The sequence below is a fragment of the Epinephelus fuscoguttatus genome, linkage group LG10 (assembly GCF_011397635.1).
Source record: "Epinephelus fuscoguttatus linkage group LG10, E.fuscoguttatus.final_Chr_v1".
NCBI classification, from domain to species: Eukaryota; Metazoa; Chordata; class Actinopteri; order Perciformes; family Serranidae; genus Epinephelus; species Epinephelus fuscoguttatus.
The window spans coordinates 5,983,526-6,006,223 of record NC_064761.1 but is presented as its reverse complement, the minus strand read 5'-3'; the positions used below and the strand labels follow the sequence as shown (position 1 = coordinate 6,006,223).

Genomic DNA, 22,698 nt, shown 5'->3' with positions numbered 1-22,698 from the left:
CTGATATTTTACAGCCCATACTCGTAGAATCAGCTTCCAATCATTGTTGTCACATCGTGAGTGACAGGTGTCGTGACCAGCCCCCTTGATTTACTGTCCAGTTTTGGCCAATGACAGTGCGTGGAAATACAGTGAGGGCCTGCCCACTGTTACTGTAGTGGGAGAGTGAGCGTTGAGTCTTGCCAATTGCCTTAGCATCATGCTGAATGAGGTGGATTATTTTAAATGCTGTCTATCGAGCGGGACCTCATCCAAAAATGACTTGGTGATTAACCTGTTTGCATCCCAGACAGGCTGTCGATGTGAGCTTCTCTTCAAATAAGGTAGGCCCAAGTAGGGCTGGGCGGTATTCGCGGTGACGGTAACTTACCGCAGTAAACATGAGCCGCGGTACTGCTTTTGTGGTTACCTTCATACCCCCCAGCTACAGCGGCAGAATGGGGCCCGGCCGGCCTGCCTTACGCACCTCCTTCACTACGTGATGGAGGTGCCCTGGCCGACTGCCCCAAACCCAGGCCCGTGGGAGAAGGGGGCCCGGGAGCTGCCAGCCCTCCCTCTTCTCTCTAACATTTATACATACTATATAACGTTTTATACGCAATAATAGATAGATTAGCAACCGTTTTACTTCTGATGATAAATAGTTTCCATCCTAGACTTGTATGGCTTTTTAAATTGTTTTATTTAAGGTGTAAAAAATAAAAAAAGAGAAGACGGTCCCGCAAAATCATGCTGTCACCGCATCCCCCCAAAATTATACCGTGATATTGATTTTAGGCCACACCGCCCAGCCCTAGGCCCAGGCCCGAACCTCTTATTAAAGGAGCATTACTCCTTTCCTTTCTTTACCTTTACTGTCTGTGTGTACAGCGGAAAATAGTCAGTGTGTGTGTGCACACGTGTGTGTGTGCGCGCGCACATGTGTGTGTGTGTGTGTGTGTGTGAGAGAGACAGAGAGAGAGCTTTTGGCATCAGAACATTTTTGTAGTTAGCTTAGTTCTCCAGTTTTGTTGAGTGCATTGTTGCTGTAACCTGGTACTGTATCTCAGTGTGATGTTACTGTTACTGCAGCTGAACTATTGATCAGTATAGGCCATAGGCCTAATGTGTTAGCCCTCCCACCCAATTTCACCACGAACCGCTACTGAACACAATCATAAAACCAGTCATAAATGCTGCATACTCCTAACAAACTAAACTGTTGGCAGATTTAATGCCCTCTGCAAGGCCAGATTAAGCATGTGAGCCAAGGGTTTTGTCGGCCATACCCCATACTTGCTGCATTTTGCAGGAAGTTTGCAGTGTTTGCTCCTGCGTGACTTTCATGTACTGCGCTAGTTTGGAGAAAGTGCGACAGCAGTCGCTGGTCCTCTGTGAAATAATGTGTCGTTATAGTCACGTATGAAACAACTGGCCTTGAAGTCCAGGCATCACAAGATAATGCCGCCCTTCCTGCTGTACTCAAAGGCTCCTCAATTTTATGCTTCAGTTCTCTGTAAAGTTTGGGTACGACTGTGTCGGGGAAAAAATGTCAGGAGGGATTCACATATTGGATGGTAGTTTTGTCATACTAAGTGTGTCTAGTTGATTTTTCGGCATTAGCATTTGCCTTTAGCAGCTAATGCTATCTCTGGGTGGTGGAGTGTGCAGTGAGCCCTCATGTTAGTAGTATTCTCAATCTATTTTATTCTCATATGACACTGCTTGCAAATCACGTGTCATATCCAAGTCCTCCTTTCCTTCCGTGTTAAAAAATCATAAATAAGTCCAGACGTTTGATTAAGATGCAGACGGCACATTTCTGATCTCCCTTTCCAGTGCCTCCATCCTTTAAGACCTCTGCTGACCCCCACCAAGAGAAAAAACATCAGCACCATCTAGCTGACCAAAAAAGCAATTGATTTTCCATCATTCAAACAATCATTAAAGCCTAATACAAAATCTGTCACATTATTTATTGAATCTCAAACACGATCACTGCTTGTCGATATTTCTCTGACATAGAGAATTTCCAATAAATTAGCAGCTCACTAAGCAGCAAACACTGCTATTAAAAGCATCACACAAGCTAAAATTAAATGTCAGACAGCCTGGAAACAAGTCAGGTGAAGAAGAGCAAAGACAAGACCAAAACATCAGGAAGCTGTTGGCACCTGGCTACTAAAGCAAGAGCACTCATCATGACAGGACTAAATATTGACTGAGGCATGCTTCACTACACACACAGACACGCTTGGTCTATAAAAGTATTAGTGCCATGAATGATGGACCACCTGACGGCTGCCGGAGTCAATATTTGCTCATCCTGTATATGTGCGCTGTCTGGTTGGTTGTTGTGAACACTGTTTCAGACAGACCTTTTAGCACTGGAGAGCTCTTAGCTGCAGCTTAGTGACAGCTTGAGTTCACTGACATCTACACTAATGATAAGATGGTAAGTGGTGGGAATAAAAATTTAAGACTGAAATGCAAACGCTCTACTAAACCAATGGTTCCCAACCTGGGGGTTGAGGCCCCCCAAAGGGTCACAAGATAAATCTGAAGGGTCACATAAAACTAAACATAAAATGAAACAATTAGAAATGAACATGTTTGGTTAAACTGCTCACAACTTAGAAATATGACAAGGGGTTGCAGGTAGACACTGCATGGATTCTAGTGTCATAAGTGTCAAGATCACCTCACAGGATTTCTGGGTGATGAAGTACTGCATTTAGATAATACCTGTCACTGCCACTTCGGCCAGTCAAAAGCTTGACCCTCTCTTAGCTTTTTATCCAACACATTCTCACTCTTGACTCGTAAAATACAAACGCTTGTCAGTGGCCCCACACGTCAAATTATGACACTCTAGGTCCACATCCAGCCAGCACGTGCAAAGATAGACCCCAGGTGGTGCACCTGCCCTTTTGCCCTCTGAATAGATACGTTCACCTTTTTTTGCAAGACATTTCTGTTTCTTTTTCTAATTGAATATTTTAGTTTGAAAATGTGGCCCATGGTATCAATTCTCCATTAGAAGTGTGTTATAATGCCTGACAGCCACATTTAAGTTTTAATTCTGCCAGACCATGAGAGCCCCTGCCCCTCCCTAATCAATGTCCCTTGTCACAGTCACTACAGTTAATGCACTCAAATCGAGTGCCCTGTTGAGCAGCATCCACGGCTCTCTGTAACCTGTCGTCATGGACAGTCAGGTAATTATAGTGTTTGCCAAAGCCTAAGGATTGTTTATTACTGTTGTTAGATTTAACTACCATTAAAATATCTCAATGCAGCCAGCCTAATTAAGGAAATAACCCACCATTAAGTATAACAACAAGTAAGCTATTCTGGCGTAAAATCACACCGCCCACCTCCAACGCTGATTCCGATTCACCAACCACGCGGTGCAAGCAGAGAGAAATGCCATACTGATTTCCCACTTCCACATGTCTTGAGCAACCAAAACTCAACTTGTGATAATGTGTAGATCTCCTACACCATAGCTCTGATAATTTATTCAAATAAATCTGAAATGCGGTTTGGTGCTGCACATTCCTTGTGCCAAGAGCACAGAGAAGGAGAGAAGGAGCGCAAAGCTGCAGGCGTCTGCTCTCTGGGATTCTTTATGAATATTTAAAGCTTACTTAGAGCATAATTTTAAGTATTAGATCATTATAAGTATGAGTACTTGACTATTCAATGAAATCACAGTGGTTCCTCATGTATTTATCAGAGACTTTAGTGTTCACAAATTATTGGGCCGAGGATTGAATTTAAAAATTGTGAATTTAATCTTATTTATGAAATTAAATTTAAGGGTTCTGATGGGAAAGTAACAACAAGAGAAAATATTTTTAAAAAGCCTTGTATTTAGGCCTGAAGTAACGAACCATGTTTGTAGGAAGCTAAATTTGATGGAAATGAATCAACCAACCCCCTCAAAAGACTATTTTCTCTTCAGCCCTCTGTTAACCTCATATGTAATTGCAGAGCTTTAAGGTAGAAATCATCTTCGGTGTGTCTGTGTGTGTCAGAGCAACTTCTGTACATCCATTTAAACCTCACTGTAGAACACAGTCCCTCATTTATACACAGTAAAACACTTGTTGACTCAGCAGACAACATGAAATGAGACAAGATGATCTACAGAATAAATATTTGAAAGCAGTACAGAATGCCTCACAGTGTTACTGCATTATATATTATTATATTTTTAGTTTGATGTGTCACCCGCGACCTGAATTTTGTATTCGTTTACACAAATAAATACATTTCCACCATAAATTGATGCAGAAAAATTCACCAGAATGCAAGAAATTAATGTTTGAGGCTCACAATTGACACTGGACCCCCCGACCCCCCGACCTAATATGTGTCCTCTGCAATGTTCAAACAAAACCCTTGACACCCTTGTCTGCATCACTGTATGGGTATTAAGATAAATATGTAAGTAAGCAAAACATGTTACTGTATATAACTTCAGTTTTTAAACTAATAATTACGAGAGAGGTGCTCCCTTTTCTTTTTGCTTCAGCCCCAAAAATGTTAGTGCACAGGACTGCCCTCCAGTGTCAGCTGTGGGCTCTTCGGGACGGCATGTCAGTTTACACTCGTTACAAACAGCCGTCTTCCAGGAGAAAGTCCGGAGTTTGTTTGACCAATCCACCTCCACTCCCACCTGCCCTATGTCTCGCTCTTTATACTACTACTGCTTGGAGCTTAAAAAAATGCTGCCACCCAGTGCGTCTCATACTGCCGTCACAGGGTGCCTCAGTGTGTCAGCATCTGACACTGAGGGCAACTAATCAAGTGTCAGTATTTGACGAGTTGAGAGTGAGACCGGATTGTTTTATTTATTGCTTAGCCCGGTTGCTTTATCCCCATAATAATGCTAGAGACAATGAAGTCATATTTTTTGAACGTTGATGTTTTTAAAGATCATTTTTAGAATTTTGAGGTGCAGATGAGGGCTGAACCATGAAGGGTTTTTATATGAAACTCGACAAAAATGACAGTGGTTCCTGGGACATTTCCCAGGTTGTACCCGTTTATTTCTGTGGAAAAACTCTCGGCTGTTGCCCTGTTAATGTGCTCTTTCTATGCGACTATCTGTAGTTAATTGTGTTATTATGCTTGGTACAATTATATCTTGTTTAATATGATGTAGATAATAAAGACACAGATTTGTATATATATTTAATTTAAACAGCTATTGCACTTGCAATTAGATATTTTCCATAAATTGTTCAGTCCTGCTTGGGTGGTGGGATATGTTTGGTGTCTCTGACCTCAGGTCAGTATCAAATACTGAGTAACAACACAATTCTAAAGCAGCACTAACAAACATGTAGACATGCTGTATACAGTTTGCTGTATAGAGAAACAACTGCTCATTTTTTTGTGTATGTGAACAAATGAATATCATAATGGACATTTAGATCAGTTTCCTACTGCAGCAGAAGAAGACAAGTTGATTCAAAACACACCAGATCACCCAGTGTGTGTCAGTACCAACATCCTATTTAACAAACGCACCGACTTTAGCTACATTATAATAAGTACAGTAATGCTGAAATGGCGCTCACCTGATTTCTGATGGTGGTGTTGGACAAAAGTCAATGGTCAGACTGTTGGAGCAGTTGTCCCCTAACATGGCACCATGTACTTCACAACACCTCCACCCATGGGCTCACTTTTACCTCCAAGCTACTGCTTTCAATTACTAGTTCTGACTGCTGCCTGACAGCAGGCTCAGTAGTCTTCACTACTGAAGCTACTGAAGCTTGGCAGCAAAAAAGGAAATAATTTGTCGATGAATTTCTTTCATATTACAACTACATTATTTATCAGAGAAAAAGACAAAAAAGAATTTTAACTATCTGCAGCACTGAAAAAGAAAAAAAAGTTCAAATGACTTCTACAGTAAAGCAAACAAATTTTAAAAATGGGAACCGTCCATGATGATGTCTGGAGTCATTCTCCAAATAATAAGCAAGTCTAAGGTGAGAGAAGTTGGCTCTGTTTTTGACTGTCTGTCTAAGGTGTCAAGTTTCTGTAACAGCAGTGCTTACTGACTTTAGGTCAACCTCATCAGCATCTGTCAGGGTGGATGTGGGAGGTGGCTGGGCTGAGTGGATGTGGGTTGTGGCTAACAGGGAGGAGAGAGGCATTAACATGAAAATGTGGGCAGAAATCCTCTCCACCCAATATCAAACACTTCTGTCCTCAACACCATTGAGCAAACTAACTCACCATTCTACAAAACAAATATTTGTGTATGCATGAAGTAAACTATATTTACTGTCATTATTATTATTATTATTATTATTTACCTTGGGACAGAGCCAGGCTAGTTGTGTCACTAGTTGGGCGGCACAATGGTATAGTGGTTAGCACTGTTGCCTCACAGCAAGAGGGTTCTTGCTTTTCTTAATATAAGAAAACAATAACTATTTGTGACAGAACACAAATGCTGTTCATCCACATTTAAGTCCAGTGGTCCTCATGCCCATCCCCCAACTTGACCTCCACAATTATACTTTCCTCTTTCAACATTAAGGACATTCCAAAGTTATTACAAAAAACTAAAACTAACCTAAAAACTCAAATTAGGTGTCAAAAAACATTTTTTGTTAAATAACTAAAGCAATATTGTGTACTTACAAAACAAACTAAAATGAAATAAAACTATTCAGGGAAGGTCTTTAGTTTTAGTCTTTGTCAGTTTGGTCAAATTTGTCAACACAGCAGGCATGAAGAGGCATTGGTACGCATGTTTATTGAGAATGGGATGTCTTCATGACTGTGAGTCAACTGATTTTACAAAGTGTTGTGTCTGTATTTATTTATTTATTTATTTTTTGACAATCATCTTTATTTGATTTCATGCTTTCCACCGTGAGGTTTTTCTTACAATTTCATTCTGACAATAATGTAGGCTATTCAGTTCTTTGGTGTATAAGATAGTATATATTTTACTAACTAACTAACTAACGTAAGGCTAAAATGAAAACATCCGTATATTACATACACAACACCTAAGACATAAGTCGTATATACATTTATACCACATTCATCCATTTTACACAAAATACTTTTAGGGCCTCAGAAATTGTCCTTCCATACCTCATTAAACTGCTTTGTTTTACTGTTGTCCTCAGACAGTGTCTTTTATAGAGTCAAATAATATCTCATCACTTCTTTCCAAGTTTGTTAAGTAGGGGCCTCTGTGTTTTCCAGCATTGTAAAATTAGCTTTTTATAAACAAGGGAAGATAATATAATCTGCCATCCCATAGGATATCTTATTTTTGGGCATTCAGCATTAAAAATACACAGCTCAGCTAAGAATTGGATTTTTTGTTTTGCAAATAATAGATATCCAATCTTGGATTTCACTCCACACTTTGTTCACTTTTGTACTACTATACTGCTACTGTAACTATACTATGCTATACTACTTACTATATTAACTCTGTGACGCACTATTTTTTGCATTAACAATGAATATTGCCACTGGACATAAAATGTGACATGCAGTATTGTTTAATATGGATGTATTTCTCAGAGATACCAGGCTGTGGAGACCTAACCAGATCTAAAAGAGTTAATACTGGAGTTCTATTAATCAGGTCGCCAGAAAAGCAGCTGTAATAGGATGATAGTATTGATGTGTTTCTGCAGGTCATTGACATGAGCAACTGTTTGCTCACATGTTAGTCAGCTTGTTTTGAAGCTATTGTGTCCTCTCGTGGCCAAAAATGATGTTTTTCCAAATAAAATGCAGTGTCTGTGATCTGCACAATTACAAACTGACAGATAATAAAAATGGGATTTTTACAGTTCAGAGAAGGAGGAGAAGAGTTTCAATTAATATTATCAGAGTGTTCTGTTACTTTGTTCAGTGGATGGTTTAGAATCCAGACTGCATTGCCAACCGTTATCTAATGTCTGGCACCACACTCCTGTGGACGCAGCAGTCTCAGACACACTGCCTTTGACCTTTAATGGATGATAGATATCTGAAGTAAAAGTGTTGTCTGTATGTGTGGATGTGGGGGTAGTGTTTTCAATGTCTAGTTGCACATTATTTGTATCAAAGTTATGTCATACTGGAGAGCAACAGAGGGATGAAATGGTGACGTAAGTTGTGCTAGAATGTGAAGAGGAAGAAGAAGAAAAGTGATAAACTATGACACGAGTGGTGCCGTCTGTAACTACTGCTACAGTACTGGCTATAACCTCAAAGTCTACAATGTGTTTTATGGACTCAAAGGTCCATACATGTGTTGTTATAGCATGTGGAGACACACACACACACACACACACACACACACACACACACACACACACACACACAGCTATTTAGTCACTTTTCTTACAACTGTTTAAAAGGTCATGGGCAGCATGTCTTGTGCTGTTAAAACCACAAGAGGAATGTTCTCTGATGTGGTCATACATCCTGCACACTCACGTACTGTCCCCTACTGCATCCTGAGACATAAACACAGTCATATACCACACCACCGCATACATTAACACACACACATACACACACATAACACTTCTTTCTTTAACACATAAACATTACAGCTTTCCTGGAAGGCGGGATCGTCAGGTGGCATGTTGACGGCACAGGTGCTGCCGTTCTGTGCGACAGGCTTAGACTCACTGACACACATGCATGCCTGCCACACACATACACAGGCGCACTGTGTGTCTCAGCAATGATGTCATGGTTCTGTTTCTGGAGTGGATGGCATGTGTTTCAGTGTTTGTAGCCTGCAGTTGTCTCTTGCCACCTGACTGACTGCAGAACAGAGTGTGACACAGCTGTTCAGCCTTGTTTAGAATCATGAGCTATAGAACAGCTCTTTGATTCTAAATAAAATAAAGCTGCAATTTTTGCTCAAGTTAAAAAATTGTCATCTTGGGCCACACAGAAAGATATGGTTGATGTATTTAGGTTATTAGTCTCATCCCCTTTTAAGATTATAGCCAACTGTATATTCGCCTCACACTCTGCAGACTGCTGAAGCCACATGATACAGATACAGATAATCTTTGGTATGTGTTTTTGCACAGAACAAGAACTAGAGTTTCCCCCTCACCACTTCAACTGGAAACATGTTGGGGAGGGATTGTTTAATGGCCAGTGTGGACAGGAGGAATGATTACAACAAGAAAAACCTAGTTCATGTTTATATGGGCAGCTGACTTCTGTTTCAAAGTAATACTTCACCCTCCCAAATGACCATTTGTATATCAATGCATGGTACATTACATTCGTGAAAAAAAAACAACGTTTTTCTCACATGCCTCCACAGTGAACGAAGGATCCAAAAACAGAAAATTTGTGATGAATTGAAGTCATAGGGGTCCGCATTAAACAACAGCAAAACTGTATAAAAGTATCAATTTACAAACTGTCACATAACTCGTGCAGTATAATCCAAGTCTCATTTACCCAGTCATGCTCAGTACTTCTAACACAGACAGCGCTTTCTGACAGAGAACTGAACTAAAAGTATATTTAGTATCACAGCCAGACTCCATTGACAAAAACAGCAATTTAACCTCGCTGAACATGGGAGCTGCTGTTGTACCACTGCCTCGATCTGTAGATTGTTTGTGTTCTAAACTCTAAACCCTTTAAAACACCAAGGTCACACAATAACACAAACAAACTACTGTAAAACTTAAAATCATAGCCTGGGCTATTATTTGCTTAAATCACTGAAATTTACAGGCCTGTATTTGGGACAAGTGTCTATATGGAACAAGTCTTTAATTCCTTTCACACAAAACTGTTGCTCAGCAAAGATGGTAAATACAACCAAACCATTAATTTAAAACAGTATGAATATTACTTGTATGAAAATTAGGCTTCAGATAATATATCAACAATGAATCATTGATTTGATCTAGCTCTGACAGACAGTGCATCATAGAGAGTTAGTTACGGTACTCAAGGATTATGGCACCCGGCATACCGACACAGTACCCCTTTATCCTGTAAAAACGGCACTCACAACTTGGATTAATTTGATTGAAAAACCCTTTTGATTTTTTTGAGCGCAGGACCCTTACACACTAAAGAAATATGAATAACTTACAGGGTAATCGAGGAACACACACACATAATTTGAGGTAGACTTATATACTTCTGCCTACCTACCTTCTACCTAACTTCTTTAAAAAAAATGAACTGCTTGGCAACCAGACCATGCGTCTAATTGAGAAAGTCAAAATGTGTGGGACTGGGCGCATAATTGGAACTAGCTTTTAATTCTAAAGTTTTATGGGATTTTTTGGTAATGGAATCTGGCTTTGAAGAGAGCATAGATAAGATTCACTTTTAGTTCAGTTCCCTGTCGGAAATTTGGGCAACATATTCTCATAACAGTTTGTGTGATATCCTACGAAAAATGCACGCATAACAGTTGGTATGATATCCTACGAATTAGCACCCTACGAATGACGTTACATCCTTAACATATAGTTACGTAATTAACGTAAAGTTACGGAGGTAACAGTTCCGAACACACGACTCCAGGGGAAGTCTCAGGGGAAAGTCTATCCACTGCCCCAACCTGCCTCTTTACAAAACCGCTCAGGACTGCTTCCTTTTTTTTTTACTTTTGTTAGTGCATTGATCATGTGATTTAAAATATATGGGACATATTTGGGTGCATTACTTTTTGAAGGAAAACATATAAACAGTTTGTCACAACAGCCTGGTTGGGGAAGTGATGAACATAAGATTGGATAAATGTGACTTGAATTATATTGCCCAGGTTGTATTGGAATTTGTAAATGGATGTGTTGATAGTTTGTGCTGTTAAATATGGATCCCTATACCTTCAATTGATCAACAATTTTTCTCCATTTTTGGATTTGAAGTTTTTGTGACAAATTCAACATAACACAGGGTGAGTAATTGATTTACAAATGATCAAATGAATTCTCAAATTGGTTAGTTGATTTTGACGCCCTCAACATACTTTGTCCACTTTAATGCAATGCTTGTTTACAGCTTAGAACACACTGTCATACAGCAAAGGTGGTTGGTTCCGAATGGTATCTGGGGTTCCAGCTGAAAAACTGTATGATTAAGCTACCATGTTTAGTCTCCTCTGAACTTGAAGGGTACTGAAATGGCAAGAAACATGCACAATGCACAGAGAGTGTCAGAACCAGGGGTTAATGGGGTCCTAAGCTCTATTTGGTTTAGGGGCTTTCTGGCGGGTTAAATGCTGTAGTAACAAAAACATGAATAAGATACATCCTGGTGGAACACCTGTCTGAGACACAAACCATCAACCTACAACATCATGAACATCAATTAATTTATTTATTCATAGACAGAAACACTTGAAATAAATGGGAAGTTAATTTACTCACTACCACTGATATCCAAGATCCTATGACTTCCAATATGGCTGTCAGGAAGTGTTCTACTTCACCTGAAAGACCTCTTGATTGTAGTTTGTGAGCAAAAGTGGGATATGATTGACATATAACACTGGCTCACTGGCACAGGTATCTCTTTGTAATGTGATGAATGAATAAAAGTAAAGAAATAAGAGCACAGGAGAGAGTTGGAAAGACAGTGTGATGTACTGTAGATGGGATTAGAGTTGGCTTGTCTGAGACATATTTCATTGTGAGTATTAGAATGAGTGCTAATGGCAGAGAGGTAGAGACAGCTGCTGTTAATGGTTCAGACCAGACTTTGTGGCTCCCCACAGTGAGGTACCATTAATGGAATGATCCAGACTGCTGGGAAGTCATTTTAGTACATGTAGTTAAATTATCAGCTGAACTACAGTTTACAGTAGCTTGGCTGCAGGTTAACTGAATTCAACTTTGGAGGAAGTATTTTGCGACTGACCACTATTTTTACATGACAAATTGAATGGAAAGGTATTTACATTTTATTTAATTTGTTGTTTCAGTTTACCCCTGAAAGTATCATAGTGAAAGTGATATGTAATAAATACATATTTTCATTTCACTTTCAGTCATTACCAACGTTGCTTTCACCACTTTGTTTCTCAATCAATGGTTAGCAACTGCGCGCACACACACACACACACACACACACACACACACACACACACACACACACACACACAAAGCCTATTCACACACATATACGCACACCCATGTGTGGCTTTTGAAAGCCAGACACAGTGGAAATAGTGACGAGAAAAGTACAGTGGATTTTTAGAGAGGGCTGCAACCAATTAGAGTTGTGAGAGTAAACCAAAACACAAGCTGAGGGCCAAAAAAATTAGCTGAAAGAAGCTACAGTGGCATGCAAATGTTAGGCACCCATGGTCAAAATTTTATTTACTGTCAAGTAAGTAAAAGATGAAAGATCCGTGTATTATTTTTGTTTTGTAGGCCTACAATTTTAGAGTGAAAAAATGAAAGGAGCACCATGCAAAAGTTTGGACACTCCAAGATATTTGACAACATAGACAACTTTTACCAGGATCTCAGACCATAATTAGTTTTTTAGAGTTTTGCTTGTTTACAATCATTGTTAGGAAAGGCCAGGTGATGCAAATGTCTAAGCTTTTTAAATAATCTGACTTCTAAAACCTTGTCCCAACAATCAGCAGCCATGGGCTCCTCTAAACAGCTGCCTAGCACCCTGAAAACTAAAATAACTGATGCCCACAAAGCAGGAGAAGACTATAAGAAGATAGAAAAATGTTTTCAAGTAGCTGTACGTAATGTAATTAAGAAATGGCAGTAACAGGTCAAGTTGAAGTCTGGAAGGATTGTTAGAAAGGCAAATCAAAACAAGTTTGCAAAGGAACATCTAAACCAGCCTGATGCTCTTTGGAAACAAGTCCTGGGGACTGATGAATTTAAAATAAAACTTTTTGGGCACAATGAGCAAAGGTATGTTTGGAGAAAAAAGGATGCAGATTTTCATGAAAAGAACACCTGTCCAACTGTTAAACACAGGGGTGGATCGATCATGCTTTGGGCTAAAATATTAGATTGTATCAGCCAGAGGGGGACAAAGTCATTGGGCCTCATTCACAAACAGTGCGTACGCACAAATCTGTGCTTAAACTGTGCGTATGATCGTTTGACGCACAAATCCGGGATTCATCAATATTTTCTTATCCGAATTTGTTCTTACTCTGCGAACAAATTTAGAACTGCCTCAGACCATGCGTACGCACAAATGAGGATGGCCGAACTGACTTAGAAAATGCAAACATACCTTTTAAGTACATGCAGAGTCTATAAAACCGCATTCATTAAAAAGAGATTTAATTAACATTTTTTAAAATCATTAATTTACTAATATATACAAATGTATTAAATAACCATGAAATTGACACACGTTCACCCTCATCATTGTGACAATTAAAATATTAACAACAACATGAACAGAAAAAAATATCACTCCATCAACGTGCAGATGATCTGTAATGCCAACTGCCAAATCCTTAAGGCTGTGGCCCGCTGGCCAGGAGGCACCCACGACTCATTTACTTTGCAAAACAGTACAGTGGGAATGGGTTTGGAGGCAGGGGCTATGAGAAGTGGATGGCTTGTTGGTGAGCATCTTTTGTTCTAGTCTTTTATTTCAATTGTTTTAAGTTAGTATTTTTAGTAAGTCTCTATTCCGTTAATGCTAAAATGTTATATTGTTTGGGTGACCGGGGATATGGCCTTAAAACATGGCTGATGACAACATACACAAACCCTGGAACCCCTCAAGAGGTGTGCTATAATAACATAAATGCCCATACACGCGCCATAGAGCGCACTTTTGGCGTGCTTAAGGGCCGTTGGATGTGTTTGGATCGGATACAGCTGGTGGCAAACTACTTTATACCCCTGAGAAGGTGTGCAAGATCATCCTGGCATGCTGTGTCCTCCACAATCTTGCAATGACCCATGGCATTCCTGTAAGACCCGGCGCCATCGTTTCTAACAAACTGTGAAATTTACTACTTCTCTCCTCGCATAACCGCTTCCTTCATTCATGAATCAACTCTAGGCAAGCGGTTTCCTTATATGGAGAAATGGGGGCGTGGTAGTATGCTAATCACAAATTGCGAGCACGCGCCTGTCAATTTAGAATGATTCTGATTCACACACATACGCAAAGTGGTGAAAACAAAATTGGCCAGTGCGCAGGTGTCATGAATCCCACGGTGATTTTGCGTACGTTCTTATTTTGTGCGCAAAGTAAGAACATTTCCATGCACATATTAGTGAATGCTTCATGTTTATGTCTGAATGAAATGTAAATATTATTGATAACATTAGTAGATTCAGGACAGTGTTTCCCTTGGGATTTTTTCAAGCAGTGGTGCTGATAGGCGTAAGTTCTGTTTTGCAGCCGCGGAAGGTTATGCGAGCGGTTACATCAGTCGGAGGCCTCCACGTGGGGAAGACAGACAGGACAGGAGAAAACTCCGACCAATCGATTGGTCTGAGTTTTTTCTTAGAACCATATGAGAATGGTATAATTATGAGTTTTTATTTCTGGTGTAATTCACTTGCATTTTAGTGTGCCATCAGCTTATTAATAGCATTTTAACCTAAAGAAAGAAAAATTTCCAGAAAGGTGTTGCTTTAATTCATTGGGCCGACTGCCGGTAACTTTTAAGGTGGAACGTTTATTTGTAATGTTACTCAATGCATGAGCTGACAACGTGAATTGATCTCCTTAAATTTCATGTTGACAGCTTTGACCAGTCTAGTAGTTTTTATTGTCACTTTTGGATGACATACACTTTTAGTAATGAGTGGATCTTCAAGCTCTAAAAAAAATATATAAGTATCTGCGGAATCGTGTGAACTGCAAACATTCTAATCCTCACTTGGAGAAAAAAAAAAGCAGCATTGAGCATTGTTCCTGAGGGCTATAGCAACACTAAACCCCTGCGCTTTCCTGAGAGGGACTAAATGTACAAACCTGGTATTTTTAAATATCTCACCAAGAGAGACTCTCACTGCAGCCTGTTCTATTTTGTCCTGAAAATGTCAATGTGCAATCCTGCTCTGTGGATGATAAATGAGGTTCTATCTGTGTCAGTGATGAGGGAATACAATGAGTGCTGGATGGAACAGTGAGTGACAACAACCCCGCCCACATTTAAGATTACTGTTTGCGGTGGAAATGCTTAATGGACCTAGGGTCTAGGTACAATGTCTGCAGGGTTATTTTTGATTCCAAAAGTATCATAACGAAAGATTTGGTGGAAACGACTTTAGTGGAGTATAGGGAAATTGTGTCACATGATCTACATCATCTGACCGGCTCTTGACTATAACAGTGGTGCTAATCTTTTAGCAGCAGTGGCGCTCATACAGGGGAAACACTGCAGGAAATGAAGAGAAATAAACTGATTTATGGCTCACTTTTTAAATAGCATACTTTTAAATCTTGAGCTAGGGGAAAGTTATCAAGTCCAAACGAAGTCACTGGTGTTAAAATCCAAGTCGACTCTCAAGTCCTTTTGATTTTATCAAGTCAAGTCTAAAGTCATCAGATTTGTGACTTGAGTCAAAGTCATGTGACTGGAGTCCACACCTCTGGTATCAACTTTAAAACCAGAAGTCTCATGTGTGTCCATAGCAGCCATCTTTATGAGAGCTTTTACATATTTTGTTCAAGACATGGCTGAGAGTTAGGTCTGAGCAAAATGCTGCTTTGAAACATCATAGCAGTGAGCTTTTTCAATCACCAAAGATCAGATACAGCCAACGTAAGAGACACTGCACTGATTCTGTTTTCATTTCAGCAATTGACAAAGTTTCACCTAGTGATCGAACAACTCTGACACCAAGGTTGCATCGTTTTCTTACTCAGTAATCCTGAACTCTCCAAACTGTTGAACGCCAAATTGATCGGAGGACACTGCTCCAGCAAAGGTTTTCTGTCTTTTCTCATATTACCAAACTGTCTAAGCTTACCTTCAAATGAAGCTGCAGTCAGAAAGTTTCCTGGGTGCAGGTGTTCATCTTGTATTTTAATCCCAAGGCATGTTGAGAAATGTCCTCTGAGCTGAGCCAACATGTGATATTCTGTCTATCAGGGATGAAGCAGCCCTCAGCATGCCTCCCATACTGCAGACTGAGGGACAGCCATAATAAGGACACTGCCCCTCACTGCTCACACTGATAATCACTGTGTGATGATGATAGTCTGTGGGATCTAGAGGGGGGTTGGTGCGGGAGGGAAGAAAGTGAAAAGGAAGGGATGAGATATTGTGGGAGGTAAAAAAAACCCCAATAATTTAGAGGATGGACAAAACACCTTGAAGAATGCACATAACTAGAGACTGTCTTGTGATGGGATCAGACCAGCCATGATACAACGATCCACGACTTTAAGGGGAACACAACCTACATTAAGAATTCCAATATATCATTCCCATGGGCTAGGAAGGTTCAATCAGTATTTGTGAACATGAGCTGCTCTCTCACAAAGCCCAAAACAAGAGAAGGAAGTTTCAAACTAGTGATGTCATAGAGTATAAAGTCTGGAGAAACCCGTTGTTGTTTTAGCATGTCATTGCTGTGTATCCAGCGGCTTTTTAGCCCCCAGACATGGGTGTTTTCAGTGACTCATGGCTCTTTTTTCAGCAATTTTCTAGCAACCAATGTATGTGTTTTTAAGCACCCATCAATGGGTTTTCAGTGGCTTTTTAGGCACCAAACATGGGTGTGTTTTAGGACCTGTCACCGTTCCTCCTGCAGCTTTTTAGCACTCAAACATGGATGTTTTTTCATGACCCTTAGCTCTTTTCTCAGCAACTTCCTAGCAACCAAATGTATGTGCTTTTTAGGGACCCATCACTGGCTTATTTGCAGCCCCCTAATGTGGGTGTTTTGTAGTAACATGTCACTGTTTCTCCAGCTGGGATAGTGCCACAAAAAGTCGAATCTGACATAGGCTTTTCCCATGACTTTTCTTCAGAACAAATTGAGAAAAAACCTTTGGAAGATAACGATGAATGAGGCCCATTGAGAACAATACAAAAAATAAAAATACATTTTAAAAAAGGAGTAAAGTTTCTTGTATCTTTACATATACTTAGCCAATGAAAGGGATTCTAATGCTGATCATCTAGGCCTGTGAAGCTCAACTTTTTATTGTTAAGCTATCTTGGAAAAAATATTATGATCTTTTGTCTCTTTTCACGGCTAAACTCAAGGGACAGAGACAAGGGACAGGGACAAGGGACAGAACAGAATTTAAAGAAAGCTTACAGCTGAAACACAGTTGCTGAATGCACCCAAGGAAGACATCAAGATGAAAAAGAGAATGTTGGACATAATGGAAGGGGTCCATGTCACTGGTCCGACAGCCCATTGTTCCGACCTCTCATTAGTCCAACGTCCTGTTGTTCCGATATGTGATTATACTAGGCTATACTGTATTTGTGTACCATAGAGGATCAGCAGCGCAACAAAAGTAGGCTACTGGTCGAGATACAAGTGTCATAGAGAGGAGAGAATGAAACACCATAACCTCCTGTTATTAACTCTGGGGTCGGGGTTGTGTGGGGAGCTCTCCGCAGTGCTGAATGGCTCCTGGCGGGCGTATTTCTGCCTTGATGGTGCACCGCGACCGGCTCTGGGTCAGCTGGGAAAGGCTTGAGGCGGAGCAGGCTCACGGCTTATGTGTTTGCCACTTTCTTTTTCATTTTAACCCACACCATGATCTTTTCCTGACCCTAACCAAGTGGTTTTTGTGCCTAAACCTAACCAGACCTTAACCACAGGGCATCATGATGATTTCGGAACAACAGGACTTCAGAACAATGGGTTTAATATGGTCGGAACAATGGGATGTTGGACCAATGGGCTGTCACACCAATGGGCTGTCGGACCAATGGGCAGTTCCCGATGGAGGCAGGAGACTTCTCATTTAGTGGCAAGTAGCAACACCGAAATTCAACGGTGCTAACGGTGATTTATGGCTTTTTATGCTGATTCAGTGTTAACCTTGTATATTAAAAGAAAATCTCCCATTTCTCTTGTAATAATCCATACAGTTTGTGGATGGTTGCTTTATTTCCCATTTTAAGAATTTATTTGCTAATAATTTTTTAAAAATGAGTTAAATTAGTTGAATAATACAAATGTCCCAGGATTAATATGAGACATAATGCTGTGAACTATAGTTGCTGGCTGGTTTGATCAACTAACACACACACACACACACACACACACACGCACTGCAGAGAAGACCATGGCTTCAGTGACCAACAGAGAGAAGGACTGCAGTTCCTTTTATGGATCAAAGAATTCAGTGAGCACGCTCCTGACCCTCTCCCCTTTTGCTGTGATGCAGTCGGCTCTGAAATAAGTCTGTGTGGCTGGCTGGTTGTCCTTGTCATGCTGAATTACCTCCATGACTCTGTTCTGTACCATCGTGTCCTTGGTGGCCTCACAGTAGCTATGGAGCATGTAACAGGCATAGATAACAAAGGGAAGGTCCTGTATATTAATGATGATCGCCCTTCTCAATGCTCCAAACCACGCTTTCAGTCTGCCAAAAGTGCATTTAATGACCATTCTAACTCGACACAAGCTGGGTTTCCAAATTTTAAACAAATTTCCTGAAAATCTGCATGAGAAAATGTGAACTTACGTGCTATTCCATCCACTACTGCAGGCTGCTCTCATATCATTGTTCATACATTTGTTTTCCTATGAAAAGTAATTCACTGATATTTGTACATATCCTACTTAATTGCACTCCTGTAAGTCATGCATAGCCCAAGTATTTTGGAAAGGTGCAATCAAGCGACCAGTCGGCTGATAGAAGTAAAGAAGGAAGTGGTCCCAAGCGGTCCAGTAAGGGACATTCCCCCCAGGACATTCCCCAGGAGACCTGTGTTCAAAACCATGTGAACTTTGAGTAATTTTTAAATACGTCATCACCATGTTTCTCATCCTAAACCTAACTACAGTAACTTTATTTGACTAAACTAACCTCTGTAACTTTACGTTAAGTGACTTTATGTTAGTGACGTAACATTATTCATTCACTAGTAACAATTCATACAATATTTTTTTGACTGTTATGTGGGCATTTTTATAGGATATCATACGGACCGTTGTATGAGGATACGTCAACCACTGTTACATGACTACTGGGAGATATGCAGTATAAGCATTTTTCAAATATGTGTTCAGCATGGAATTTGCAAAAAATATGGGCGTAATGGACACTACCATGACTGCCATTTCACTATGACATCAATAAAGCAACACTTGTAGTCGTACAGTACTTATATTTTAAGAGGAAACCTTCACTTTCTGTTTAAGTAAACGGTCAAATTTGTGGATTGCTGCTGTATTTCTACATGGGTCCCATCCACAGCCCAGGTGCACTGAGGGATGCCCAGGGCTCAGTTAAACCTTGCACAAGTTCCTCTTTTTTGGACTCATTGACAAGTAACTCTAAATACACAAGGTCCAAGTAGACTGTAAAGTTCACATACCTTCCTTACTGTTTTCAAAACCACCTGTCTTGATAATCCAAAGGCATTTGCCGACAGCCCTTCAGTGTGCAGGCAAAGCAGCTCACTCAAAGACAATGGACATGTCCTCGTCATATGGAAATTTTCTCACCATTCTTCAGCAACAACCACTTTGTTCTTAATGGTGTCCCACCAACTAGAGATCTTGTCCAAAACAGGTGATATTGGCAGCAGGGTCTTTGTCTTGGGAGTGTTTGATTATTTGGTGGTGATCTCTGTAGCTCATTCTGGCACCTCTGTTCCTCAGTATAGTGTAGGAGTAACTGTACGTCTACATGTAAAGATGTAAAAAGTCCTGTTAGCAAGGTTAGGACCAGCACTACTTTGGCTACGTCTGCCATTGCACTAAATGTTGTCTCCTTTGATACACTTCACAAAGGAGATAACACACTGACATTTTCCCTGTCTACACATCAACACTGAAATCAAAGTTTCTGAAAATCTTGACCCTTGACCCTACTACTCTAGAAATGGCGTTTTTGGGATAGTAGTTCTTCCGGTTGTAGAGTTGTCAAATAGGGTCGTAAAATAGTTAATCTACTGAATATATCAAATATCTAGTAAACTATCCTTCTTCTTCTTCTTCTTCTTCTTCTTATTGTTTAGGGGAAATTATAAAAGAGGAATATAATTGCAGTTTTAATAACGCAAGGGGAACAATTTACCCTCTAATAACTATAATCTAACTACCTCATTACATCATAATGACGGTTATATCACACACAATTCAATGTTTGTAGAGCACAAACAATCATAACTAATGCACTATAATATATTCAGTCAAATGACGATAAAAATAGGGATAAAAAAACGTTTTCTAAACTAGAAAACAACATTAACCACCGCCCATTGCGTGACGTTGTTGAACCAGGGAATTTGTGTGTCCACCACAACAAAGGATCCTAACTGACTTTACATTGGCATTGTTTCCGTAGTACCGGCATGTAATTTTAACCCATTACGTGCTACCACCACAGAATGTGATGTTAAGAGGTCGTGGTCATTTCACGTATTTCTGTGAGCTCGGGTTCATCAGATCTACCCCTCACTCCTCCACAGCTCTACCCTCTTATCCAGATATGGTCACTTCTGGCTCCAAAAAAATAAGACGGCATCAACTGAAATGCTGCACTGAGGATTTCAAAATGTCAGTGGGTGATGTCATGGTAGCTACGTCCATTGTACTGTCTATGGTGTAACTCATGGTAGCTAGCTGGCTTCTACAGGACACAGCTGCCAAGTTCAGGCTAAAACACAGCTGGGCACTAAACTACAGCCTGGGTATTCAACAGTGGGCTCATAGTCGCTAGTTAGCTCAAGCTAATTTATACAATGTAAAATGCTATAGGCATTTGCTAATAACGTTAGCATGTTGTATTTGTGGAAAAAATGTCTTCGGATTAACACAGGTGTTTGTCTGTGAATGCTGCGAGTTATAGTGAAGCCAATTTGTGTACTTAAGCCATATTTAATGTGTTTTGGGTGTGTTTTGAATTAGCTCAACTTTACAGCACTTCACAGAAACCTCAACCTTGTGCAGTCATGTGAGCCAAGCAATCTCATATATTGGCCAGTTTACTGTGTTGTTATTCCAAGTGTACAGACTGTGAGCCATAAAGGACCATTTTGTAATTTTCGAGCAAGAGACTTTAACACACCATCCACTTCAGAAACCACTAACAAAAGGTGCAGAGGAGGTAACACACCTTGCCATGCCACAACTGCTGCTGACTGAGCAGCCACAGGCAAGCGCAAACAAGACAAGGCCCAAAAGGACTTTCTCAAGTGCAATACTTATAATATAATACATATGTAGTAAGGGGTCCCTGCTCTATCTATCTCTCTCAGCTAAGGGGTCCTTGACCTGAAAACATTGAAGACCCCTGAAGTACAGCACCTGGGGACACAATGCTGAGGTGTCAGGAACCAGAAATGTGATTTGTTCCACACAAAAGTAATTAAAAGAATAGTCTCACATTATAAGAAAATTTGCTTTTGTGCCAGGAGACAAGATTGACACCACTCTCATTTTACATATCTTAAATATGGAGCTGGAACTAGGAGACAGTTAGCTTACCACAAGACTGTAAGCAGGGGAAAACAGTTTTGAAGGGATTAAATGATGACTCAGTTATAGTCCCCATGCACTGTGCAAAATACACCAAAAAGGTGTTACAGTTCAGTACAGAGCAATTTGCAGGTTGAAAATGTTGAATTGATGTATATAAAAAAAAGATTTTTAGGACCATTGCATAAAATAGTTACTTTATCCACTGAATTTCTGCCCTTGTGTCTTGTAAAACATTAAAAATCCTTTTCAAATGGTCATTTTCAAGAGAGATTAAGGGTTTAGTGTGTAGGATTTAGTGGCATCTAGTGGTGAGGTTGCAGATTAAAACCAACTGCAAACTTCTCGTGTGTAAAACATGTAGTAGAACCACAGTGGCAGACGTAAAAATAAAACTGGTCCTGTGTTTGGTTTGTCCGCTCTGGGCTACTGTAGAAACAACAAGGTGGACTTAATGAAAGAGGACCAGCTCATATGAAGATATAAATGGCTTATTCTAAGGTAAAGAAAACACAACAATTCTTGGTCTCTAAAGTTTAGTAGTAAAATTTATAAAGTAATGACAACATAGTTATGAATATTAATTTCTGCCAATATATCCCCCTAAATCCTACACACTGGACCTTGAAGTATAAATTAGTTAAAAAAAAAAAACCAACCTGCAACTTGCTCTTTAGGTGTTAAACAGATTATGAGAACAGGTATTAGAGAGCTGAAGTGGACTGAAACCGATCAGTGGGCTCACCCTGCGGTGCAATGGGTGCCGGCCTTTCCGAAGCTCCTCTGGTGTAGCTTGCTGTTGCTGTGCTTACGTCTGATTATCTGACTGTGACTGACTGACTGGGAGAGCTGCCTCCACACATGCACATACACACACCTAAGAACCACAGGATGAAGTGTAATCCAAAAAGCAAACAGAAAGAGAATTGGAGGAAGTGGAGGCTTTGCTCACTTTTCCTGATGGTGGGAGAGGGTGGCTGCCATTAGACGTTTCCATCCAGTTCAGACTGGAACTGTTGCTCAGTATGAAACTGTTGCACAGTTTGAACTTTGACTTGGTGAAAGCAGTTGTTGAGAGTTTCCTCTTGTTCACTGAGTTCAGACGCTT

General features: G+C 40.1%; 1 protein-coding gene across 3 annotated transcripts in view; it reads right to left on the bottom strand.

Moving 5' to 3' along the window:
* Positions 1 to 22,413, bottom strand: part of si:ch211-247n2.1 (calcium-activated potassium channel subunit beta-2) — a 56,611-nt gene extending 34,198 nt beyond the window's left edge. The window contains exon 1 of one of the 3 annotated variants that reach the window (XM_049588100.1): positions 22,336 to 22,413. The gene's annotated coding sequence lies outside the window, so the exon portion shown is untranslated. Of the gene's footprint in view, positions 1 to 15,941; positions 16,148 to 19,483; positions 19,624 to 22,335 lie in introns of those variants that run through there. The other 2 variants (XM_049588099.1, XM_049588098.1) reach the window with 2 other exon arrangements.
* Positions 22,414 to 22,698: the final 285 nt, after the last annotated feature.